This window comes from Ceratotherium simum, chromosome 29 (genome assembly GCF_057802395.1).
Source record: "Ceratotherium simum simum isolate JZ-2026a chromosome 29, ASM5780239v1, whole genome shotgun sequence".
Lineage (NCBI taxonomy): Eukaryota > Metazoa > Chordata > Mammalia > Perissodactyla > Rhinocerotidae > Ceratotherium > Ceratotherium simum.
Window position 1 is genome coordinate 13,883,355 of NC_141928.1, and position 11,878 is coordinate 13,895,232.

Below are 11,878 nucleotides of genomic sequence, written 5' to 3' on the forward strand. Positions count from 1 at the left end.
AAACTAGAACTCACCTGGGATTCATGAGGCCCCACACATGGAGCAGTGGCCATGATGTACCTAGAAGAGGGGCTGGGGCATTCTAGGGCATTTCTGGCTTAACTCAATTATACAAGGAGTTCCAGCGACGCTGCAAATCCTAGTTCATAGGCAACAGAAATGTTTATGGAGGGAAGTCTAGCTGTAGCTTTATACTCTGCATCACAAATCTTTCCCCTGGGTATGAAACCAGCAGAAAAAGGAATCCTTAGGCCAGAGGCAAGGATCCCAGGAGAATTCAAATCTTAGATGAAGATCAACCAGTGGCCCCCTAGAGGGGGGCTGAGGAGTCAAAGTCCTGCCTGCCCTTAATCCACTGGCTAATAATCTTTCCCTGGTCTTTTCCTTTTCATAGTGTACATTTCCATGTTTTTATAATGTGTCCCCACTTAGTGCTGATGGAATTCCAGAGTTTGACCTTGAAATCCGTAGGTTGCTAGTTGTTGGTCAAAAGAAACGTCAGCAAGATGAGTAGAAAATGTTCCTCGTCCTCCAAAACTGTCAGAAGGTAGCCACTATCCTGGGTCAGGAAATGGTCCATGCAAATGTAATATTTAATGACACCCAAATTTCAGAGGTCGTTGCTATGCCCTGTGAAGGTCCCTCCCACCTGTCTAACACATGAGTTCTGAAGGATAGTCTCAGCTCCTTGCCCAGGTTAATGATACTGAATCACTTCTACCCATTAAATAACCTGACAACTGCAAGATTTCTTATTTGAATGCCGAAAGAGAGCATCTGCACCTCATTTAAATTAGTATAGGAAATAAAAGAATAAAATTGCACTTCCCAGTCTATCGAGAAAGAGGATTTTAATATAATATTTAAGAGTAGGTTTTGATATTTACAACAAATACGTATTGGCCTTCGCCAAATAATAAACATTTTTGTTTTCCTTTATACAAATGTTACATGACCTCTCCCAAATCCTCCCTCTTCCTACCTAACCTCCGTCTCTTATGGTCTCCTAAAGCTCAGGATGCATTGGCAAATGGCAATTGCAGCTGCATAAGATTTGACATTAATGGTTCTCAGCCAGGGCCCTCCTCCACATTGGAGCTGGAGGAACTGGCCAAGTGCACACTGGGTGTGTTGGCAAAGTCCCCAGTGCTCAGTAGGCGCTGCATCTGAGCTTGTCACAGGACTTGGAGCAAGAGCTTCCGCTGGTACTGGGCTCCATGTTGGGAGCCTGGCTGCTGGATGAAAGGGCTGGCTTAACTTGCTGGGGTGTTTCTCCCAAGAACACAGCCTATCCCTGCCCCGGGCCCTCACTTCACCCTGCTCCAGCATTGTGCTAAGTACTTGGTCACCAGCAGCCCATTCGCTCCAGCCTTCTGATAGATCATTTAGCATCACTCAATTTCATTGAGGAAACTGAGGCCCAGAGAGGTGAGATGACTCGTCCCATTACAGTGCTGGCCAGCAGTGGAGCTGGGATCCCAGCTCCAGACTGTCTGACTCTCCATGCCTGCATTTAAAGCCAAAGCTTCTCTGAGTACCAGGGAGCCCACTTCTGCCAGTCCTGATCTACGTGCTCGCTTGCTCCAGAGCTTCAGGATGGCGTGTTTTTCTTGGCCTTGAAGGTGTTCCTGGCTGACTCAGATCAGGGTGCCAGCTCACACGACAGGTTGTAGCTACAGGAGAGTGGGTCAGCTATGGGATTTCAGGAGCCACACTCAAGTCTCCCTCCCAGTGTCTACCCAGAAGGTGGAGTTTGGGTGCCCAGTTGTCACCAGGCAACACGATTTGACACTGACCAAGGGGCATAGACACAGATCCCTAGAGATAGCCCCCAGGGAGAGTCCCTCCCTGCCATCCTCAGTTCTTATCCTGGCTTCACCTCTCCATCTCGCTGTGCAGCTTCACGGCCTGAAACCTGGCCCCAAAGTGCTCCTCCAGCGTGATGCTGTAATCGCTGCATGCTGACTAAAGCAACTCCATCTGGGTGATCACTTTGAATTCCTAGAGCCAGTGGGAAAGATAGGATAATAAAGGGCCTGGGTGGTGAGCTGCTATAAAAATTCTATTCAATATTGTTTGGTGCAAATGTTATGCATTCCTGTTTTGTATATATCTATGAGTGGTACATAAAAAGTTGTATATACCGATTATTTCATTGACTAGGATCTCCAGCACAATTTTGTTTTTTAAAACACTTTACTGAGGTATGATTGACACACAAAATGCTTTATATAATTAATGTATACAACTGGATGAATTTGAAGATACGTGTTCACCCATGAAACCATCACCACAATCAAGGTCATAAACATATCCATAACCTCCAAAAGTTTTCTCCTGTCCCCTTTATTTTGTTTTCTTTTGTGTGTAAGAGCAGGCAGTGTAAGGGCTTCAGCAGGCTTCTGCAGGCCCGCACAACTCCTACACAGGCCTCCATTAGAACACAGTGCCCCTTAATAATTAAGGTCTCCCCACTTCGAGAGATGCTGTAGGGTAGAGTCTGTGCCTTGCTCAAGAGTAGAAGGATTGAGTCTATAAGCTCTTGAAAAATACTCTGAGCTCTCCCTCTTACTAACAGAGCATAGCTGAGCAATTTATAAAAGATCTCTGAGACTCAGGTTCTTCCAAGTGGAAATAATAGTACTCAGTGTGAATTTGAAGGATGGTCAAATAAGCACATAATAAAAGCTTAATAAATTCTAAGATTTATTGTCAATGTCTCTGTATCACTAGGGGTAAGCTATGGCTCACAATAGGCACTTGGTAATTGTTGAATGAATTCATTTGTTGATTCATTCATTCCATCACTTAACAAACAATGATGAAGGCTCTCACAAAAGTGAGACACTGATTTATGCCCTGGAGATGTAGCAGTGAATAATATAAAAGAAGAAATCCCTCTCATGGAACACATATCCAAGTAGGGAGTGCAGAAAAAAATTTAATGCAAAATAAATGGTAGGTTAATGGTGAAAAGTGCTGAGGTATAAAAATAATAAGGCACGGAATAGGGAGAATCCAGGAGAAGTTCAAAAAAATACTCAGTGTTACAGGGTTCTTTCTCAAAAGAACCCAGACACCCCTCCAATCATGTGGCTCCAGGTCTGAAAACTGGTTTACACCACTACACACCTATTAGAATGGGTAAAATTAAAAGGACCGCTGCTATCAAGTGTTGTTGAAGCTGTGAAGAAACTGGAAGTCTCATACACGGCTAGTGGGAATGTAAAATGGTACTACTACTTTGGAAAATAATTTGACAATTTCTTTAAAAGCTAAATATATACCTATCATATGACTAGATATTTGCCCAAAGAAAAAGAACACATATGTCTATGCATAGACTGACACAAGAATGTTCATAACAGCTTATTTAATGACCAAAAACTGGAAACAACCCAAATGTCCATAAACAGGTGAATGGGCAAAAAGCTATGGTATAGCCATACAATGAAACACTACTTGGCAATAAAAAGAATGAACAATTGATACATATTACAACATGGATGAATCTCAAAGTGCTTATCCTAAGTGAAAAAAGGCAGCAATAAAATAATACATACTGTATTATTCCATTTTGATAAACTTCTAGAAGTTGCAAACTAATCTATGTGACAGAAAACAGATCAGTGATTCCCCAGGGAGAGATAGGCAGTGCAAGGAGGGAGCAGGGGGGTAGGCATGGAGAAACTTCTTCATCTTGATGGCTTCTGGTGATATTTCATAGGTATATACGTATGTAAAAACTATTCAAACTGTATACTTTAAATATATGAAGTTTATTTTAGGTAACTTACAGTTTGAAAGTTTTTTTTTTTTTTTAAAGAAACAACAAAGTATGATCATGTTATTCCTCTATTGAATTCCTTCCAATGGGTTACCAAATCACTCAGACTGAAAATCAAAAATTCTATTATGATGGTTAATTTTATGTGTCAACCTGGCTAGGCTACAGTTCCCAGATATTTGGATAAACACTATTCTAGATGTTTCTGTGAAGGTATTTTTTGGATGGGCTTAACATTGAAGTCAGAAAACTTTGAGTAAAGCAGATCGCTCTCCATAATCTAGATGGGCCTCATCCAGTCAGTGGAGGATCTTAAGAAATAGTCTGACTTCTCCCCAAAAAGAGATAGTTCTGTCAGCAGACTACCTTTGGTCCAAAACTATAACTTTTCCCTGGGTTTCCTTCCTGCCAGCCTACACTGCAGAGTTTCGACTTGGCAGCCTCCACAATTGCATGAGCGAATTCTTTAAAATAAATCTCTCTCTCTTTCTGCACACACACACACACACACACACACAAACACACACACACACTATTGGTTCTGTTTCTCTGGAGAACCTTGACAAATACCCCTAATATGACCTTAAGTGCCCTACAAATATGGTCCCCTGATATCTCTAAACTTATTGCCTTCCATCCATCCCCCACTCAGCTCTGTTCACCTACAAAGGCCCCCTTAACGTTACTGGGATAAGCCAGGCACAATCTCACCTCAGAGTATTTCTACTTACTGATCCTCATTCTTAGAATCCTTTTTCCCCACATAGCCTAAGGGCTCGATTGATTACCTGTCTTTGCATACATCTTTGTATGTTACCTTTCCAATGAGCTCTACCTGGACCACAGAATGTTAAATTAACCACCTCCCCCCCCAGCACTCTTGTTTTCCCTTTTTATGCTTCATTTATTCATAGCAGTTTTTACCTAAAAACAAAACTTAGAATTTATTTACTTATTTCAGACACAAAACCCATCCTCTGTAGAGCTTATATTCCAGGAAAGAAACAATGACAATAAAGGAAATAAACTTATGGTGCATTAGAAGTGTTGCTGTGGGAAAAGAGGAGCATCATGAGTGGGGTCAGGAGTGCTGGAATGTAGACTCTATGCGGGGATTGATTTGGGGGTCCTTTTTTTAACTTCTATTTCCAAAACTTAGAAAATTGCCCCAGCACATAGTAGTCACGCAGTAAATATTTTTGTGTGTTTTATGAATTCGTGCATTTAGCTTTTCCCTATTAGAAGTGAGATCTCTCAGTTTGGGAACAAGACTGAAGCACTCATTTTCTCAGACTAAAATTATTCAGCAGATATAGGCTATTCTTACCACAAAAATCCAACTTCAAGGGAAATATTCACAGTCTTCCTAAAATGGAGAAATTTGGTAATTGCATTGACTCATCTGTGTTCCCATATTAAGTTCTTTCACAGGCAAAATCAAATTAAAGTTTATTTGTTTTAGAAAACCATCAAAAGCACTTTATTAACTAGTGACTACATTAAGAAGGTAAACCTTCTGGACTTCACTGAAACTAAACATTAGAATCTTCACTGAATATTTGTAGCTTTGGAAACAAATAGACAAGAAAGAGGAAATGAGGAGATTATTTGTATCTCATTTACTTTAATAGGTAGAAAATGTGAGTTATAATTAAAAGCTGTATTACCTATTGCTGAGGTTTTTTTTTTTTCTACCTATCAAAACAGTGTTCCAAAAAACTTAAACTGGCTCTCCTTGACATTCCAAATGTTCATTTCATTTAGATAAAATGAAGTACCATAACACATTTGAGGATTCTGACCATCTACCACCTGGGAGTCAGAAACTCAGGGTGTGAGAAGGTATAGCTTAGTCCAAAATACAATCACATTTCATACTTGTAATCTTAGCATAAAGCAAAACTGGTTTTATCTTTAAAAGGGAAGCATAAAATGCTAGTGTCATGTTTTCCTTTTGAGATAGGAGGGTGGTGTGCTTTGTTATCTTAGCAAGTCTTTCATCTCTCTTCAGAAAGATAAAACGGTAGCACAACTTATTCAGAATGATCAGTCACACACCCAACTAATAAGGAATTTGGAACTTTGAAGACTACAAAGATGAACGTGTGTTGTGGACAATGTCGTATTTAGGGTTATAGAGGAATGAATGGTCCACAGATGTGAGTAAAGTGAAAGGCATAGGGTCCAATAACATAACTTCCAATTTGAAGGACAGTGGGAGAGTGCTAAAGACACGGGTGGTCAACACACAATTTTTCAAGAAGGCATCTCCGTGAAGGACAGTGGGTGAAATGAAAACATGATTAAGTGATTCTCACTCGGTGAAAAGGATATTGTTTCTGAAAAGACTCCCCAAAGCCAATTTCATGTCTCTGTTCCTTAGGCTGTAGACGAAGGGGTTCAACGTGGGGGTCACCACTGTATACAAGACATGATGAGGCAATCATGTCTTTGTCATTGGAGTCGCTCAATGAGGAGGAAAAGTTCAGTGCTATAATTGTTCCATATAATAGAGAAACTACAGAGAGGAGGGACCCATAGATGGGCAAGGATTTTCAGGTCCCTTTGGTAGAGGGGACCCTCAGGATAGAGGCCCCACTGTGGCCATAAGAGACAAAGATGTCACTCAGTGGAAAACTGACAGTTGCACCCCCTGCAATGAATATGACCAGCTCATTGAGAGAGGTATTTGAGCAGGACACCTTGAGTAGAATGGAGAGGCTACAGAAAAAGTGGGGAATGATGTTGTCAGCACAGAAGGATACTTGTGCCAGGAGGAGTGTGTACAAGAGGGCACTGCCACAGGGGCTAATCCAAGAGGCAGCGACCAGCAGCACACACAGCCCCTCCCTCATGATGGTGGTGTAGTGGAGAGAGTGACAGATGGCCACGTACCTGTCATATGCCATCACTGCAAGAAGGAGATTATTCACACAACCAAAAATTAGGTAAAAAAACATCTATGAAATATACCCTGGATAGGAGATGTATAGGTGCTGAGTCTGCATGTTCGTCAGCATCTCTGGGACAGTCACAGATGAGAATGAAACATCAGCAAGGCCACGTGGCTGAGGAAGAAGTACATGAGGATGTGGAGGTGTGAGCCCAGCCTGATTAGCAGGATTATGAGCAGGTTCCCCAGCACCGTGGTCAGGTACATGCCCAGGAAGATGGTGAAAAACAGGCCCTGCTGCTCCAGCGAGATGGTGATGCCCCGGAGGAGGAACTCGGACACACTGCTCTGGTTCTCCCCACTCATGTTGCTCTTCTCTCTTCTGGGAATGAGGAGAAATGGGAAATGTCAGGAACTTAGAAATACTGAGAATAGCAATTACTGTAATGCATAGTGCAAAGAGATTTGTCTGTATGCTGACACAGTCACTTAGAGAAAGTATGTGACATCAAACTCTTCAATGGAAATCAGGAACAATTCATTTCTTTTCACACATATGGAGACACTATCATAGGCGGGAGTAGTACTCCCTCCCATCATAGGAGGGGTTAGTAAAGAGGACACAGTCACTTCCTCTGGGAAGCCCACATCTTAGTGAGCAACCTCACAGAGTACTGATTTGAGCATGGCTCTGCGGCCAGACCGCTTATGTGCTTACATCTGATTCTTGCTTATCCCAATTGTTGTTCTCGCTCTCTCTCTCACACACACACCCACACACACATATCCACCCCACTTATAGCATTATTGGGAGGATTAAAAAGTGTACCATGTACAAAATAAGTGTTCAACACATAAACTCACTTCACACGATTAGAATGACTATTATCAAAAAAAGTTAAAAATGAAAGAAAGAAGATAAGTGTTGGGTTGGCCTGCTGGCATGGAAGAGACAACAAGAGAATGAGTCAGTTTTAATCATCATCCAGGTCAAGAAAAGTCAAAAACATCCTTAATATGGTAGCAACCAAAGAAGCATATTATTGTCACTTCTTTATCATTCTTAATTCCATACTACTTCCCCAGAAAGTTGGTTCAGCAACTGCAACTAGACTTGAGAAGAATCAGGGTAAAAGAGATAATATACCATTATGACTCCTTTCTGGACCTCAGATGTTTACCTACAGCCAGATCCAATGAGGGAAAGGGAAATTTAACTACAGAATTGAGAGTGTTTGTGATAGAAAGTAATCTTTACCCTTTCTAATACCTAAGGGTTATAAGAGAATTCATGAGGTCCATAAGAGTTTTTATTCAGCAGCAGAAGAAAACAGTCCTCAACTAAGTAAATTTTGAAAGAATAACAGGGAAAAATTACATATCCTGAGAGGTACTTGTGCAACATTCCAGGTATTAAGTGTGGTATATTGGATTATTGTTTTTAAAAAGATTTACGTTTTGCTCTTCATTTGCATAGCAGGAATATACTTTCCCACTCCACTGATGTTAGGATTGCCTGTGTGACATGTATTGTACCCCTGTGTATCAGTTAGCTCTTGTTACAAAAACGCTAGATAACAAAAGACCACAATCTCAGTAGCATTCAACAATAAGCATTTATGTTACTTATGAATCTGAGGGTTGGTTGAGGCTTGGTTGATCTAGCTTGGGATGGTGGTTTTTCTAGACCTTGGCTGCTCTCACTCATGTTTCTGTGGCCAGCTGCAGGTTAGCTGACCTAAATTGGACTCATCTGGTGTAGCTTTGTCCCATGCATCACTCATCCTGTTCCTGGGACTTGCAAATGGGCAATCTCTCTGACTCCTACACAATCCCCCTTTCTTGTCCTTATGTCCTATACTAGATTATCTGTTGTTAACTTAGCATCATCATCACCCACTTTTATGGCTTCCCCTGCACTGTAATGGTGAGGCTGGAAACTATGTTTTCCAGATTTTCCTTTTCTGTATTGTTCATGCTTAATGTTTTGCAAGGAGAGGAACTCATGAGAGATTTAGAAGGCAGAAGAGGAGAAGCCATTACTCTCTGGAGCAGATTAAAGCCACAAATAGAGGCAGATGCTCTGAGATTCACAGCAGTTTCCCATTGAGCTCCTATGAGCCGCCTGCATTACTGCGGCAGACTAAGACACTGGGGGAGTTTTTCAGTGATTCTTCGTTTGCAGCTACTACCCATTAACCTTTTGAAACTATCTATTTTATGCTTCAGGGTGAAATCTTTAGTGTTAGCTTTTTTAATCTTCAAGGGCAATTTATCTGATGTCTTTTCTCCAGCTCTTGCACCATTTTTATAGGCAAGCACTTTTGTTCTACCTTCCCGAATAAATCCTTACTCAAACATTTCCACTTAAAGATTACCTATCATTTATCTGCATCTATTTTTTGGAGTACAGATGAAATTACCAAATTGATACTTTGATTTTCAGTCAAGACGCCTATTACAGAATAGTGGAGAAAAAACAAACTCTTTAAAATTAATTAATTTTAAAAACTTCATTATTAATATGAAGAAACATTAAAATGAATTCTACATCACACTATATTAAGGACAATCAACTCCACGTATTTCAAGGATTTCAATGATTGAAGGCAAAGTTTTAAAATTTTACACAAGCATACAGCACACTATTATTATGTACATGACACAGGGAAGTCCATTTTTTTCATTTTAAAAATTCGGATATATTTGGTTTAAACCATACTGAAAATCACATGAATTACCATCCAATGCCAGTATAAAACTCTGTCAGGGGATGGAAATCTTCAAAGTGCTATAATACCTGGATCCTGTTGAGTTGTTATCAAAGCATATACTACTGATATTCTATTATTCTATTCTGATGACATCTAGCTCAGCTTCTTATCACACAATGTTAATTAGGTCAGAGGCAGGCATTTCACTCTAGAGACTCAATTGGCTTCTATTTTCCAAGGTCACAAATTTCCCCCAGACTCTGGATGGACAATGCCTTGCACATAAGAGCTGTTAGTCATAGGTGTTTGAGTGTGTGTGTGTGTGTGTGTGTGTGGTGAAATGATATTAATATCTCAGAGTTTAAAGGACATCTACTCTGACACTGACACTATAGTACTGTATCGGTCTTGTTGGTTACTTTGCTAAACAATTCTGTCTTTTTAGCAAGAGTATAGGGTGGATGCACCTAATATCGAGTTACCTGTAGCAAATTGTACTAGAGGGGATTCCAACGGGGTGTTCCTGCTATGTATGCAAATTCAAGATGCTCCCTCTGACAAGAAATCTGAGTCCACACTTTCTCAGCCTCTGCACTTTTCCTGATGTCACATCCCTTCTTTGTTGTCTTTAAAACAGAATGGTTGCCATTTTCAAGGTGACTTTATCAAGGAAAGATGTTAAAGTCAAGAACACAAATCATAAAAAATGCATTAATAACTTTAATCACATTAAAATTAAGGCATTAATAGATAGTAAAAAAACAAATGCAATAATCTTCTGATAATAGAAGGCACTTGCAATATATACAACTGACAAAGGATTTATTTCTAAATTATGTGAAGTCTGTCTTACAATACAATAAAAAGAAACAACCCAATAAAAATGCAGGGAAAAGAAATAATCATGTATCTCACAAGAGAAAATTTTGTATCAATATGGATACTAATGATCAATTATAATAATCATGGCTGCTCTAATGGTCCAGTGTGGGTCTTCTAGTGGGTTGATGGTATTTCACTATGGGGTATTTCAGGGATCAGATTCAATTGTCTCTCAGGGAAGAGCGTAATTTGCTTCCAGATAATAGAGGAGAAGACACACACTCTTCTTTAAAATTCTAACCAGGAAATAAGACACATTATCTTCCACTGTGGAGAAGATGCCATGCACCTACACCTAGATTAGTAGAAAATGTGGCTGATGCCTCCCAGTGACAACTTCACACGTGGGAAGGTCATGAAATTTTGGTGGACAGCCAGCCATCTCTGCCACAAATATCCAGTAAGCATAGGCTAAGATGCTCTATTTCATAAGTAATCAGGGAAATTGAAAGTAAAACCACAATGAGATATAATTTTATATTCATCAGAATTGCAAAAATTAAGAAATCTGTCAGTACCAAGTGTTATTGAAGAAGTAAAGTAGTAGGTACTCTCATACTCAGGTGGTGGAGATTTGAATATGTCTACTTTTTTCTTTTTGGTAAGGAAGATTGGCCCTGAACTAACATCTGTTGCCAACCTTCCTCTTTCTCCTTGAGGAAGATTGTCCCTGAGCTTACATCTGTGCTAGTCTTTCTCTATTTTGTATATGGGCCGCCACCACAGCATGGCTTGATGAGCAGTTTGGAGGTCCGCGCCCGGGAGCTGAACCCACAATCCCCAGGCCACTGAAACACAGCTCACAAACTTAACCATTACACCAATGGGCCGGTCCCAAATTAGTATAACTTTTAAAAATTAATAGACTTTATTTCTTAGAGCAGTTTTACGTTTACAAAAAAATTGAGCAGAAAGTGTCCATATACTTCTCCCCACCCCTACCCATTTCTCCTATTATTAATATCTTGCATCTGTGTGGTACATTTGTAACAATTAAACTAACATTGATATATTATTAACTAAAGCCCATAGTTGACATTACAATTCATTTTTTATGTAGTACAGTTTTTCTGGTTTTTGACAAATACATAATGACATGCATCCACTGTTACAGCATCATACAGAATAGTTTCACTGCCATAAAACCCCCCCCTTTGCTCTACCTATTTATCTTTCTCCCCCTCAAGCCTGAATCCCTGGTAACCACTGATCTTTTTGCTGTCTCCATAATTTCCCCTCTACAGAATGTCATACCTTTGGAATCATACAATACATAGACTTTTCAGACTCGCTTCTTGGTACAAGTATTTTACAGAAGAATATAATACAATGTGGATGAATTTCACAAGGACAATATTAGACAACAAAAGCAAAGCCTAGAAGAATAAATATAGTATTATTCCATTTATAAGCAGTTCTAAAGCAGGCAAAATTGAAGGATCAATATAGAGGTGTTAAAACTTTAAAGAAAAGTAAAGAAATATTGAAAATATTAAAAATACTGTGTATTTTCAAGAGGAGAGGAAGATAGAATTGAGGAGGAGACACAAGGGGCTTAACAATATTGTTAGTTTTCTACCGTTTAAGCCTGGGGATTGTTAA

The 11,878-nt window shown here is 39.9% G+C and overlaps 1 pseudogene; it reads right to left on the minus strand.

Moving 5' to 3' along the window:
• Window positions 1–5,977: 5,977 nt before the first annotated feature.
• On the minus strand, window positions 5,978–7,049 carry LOC147913209 (olfactory receptor 1J4-like; annotated as a pseudogene).
• Window positions 7,050–11,878: the final 4,829 nt, after the last annotated feature.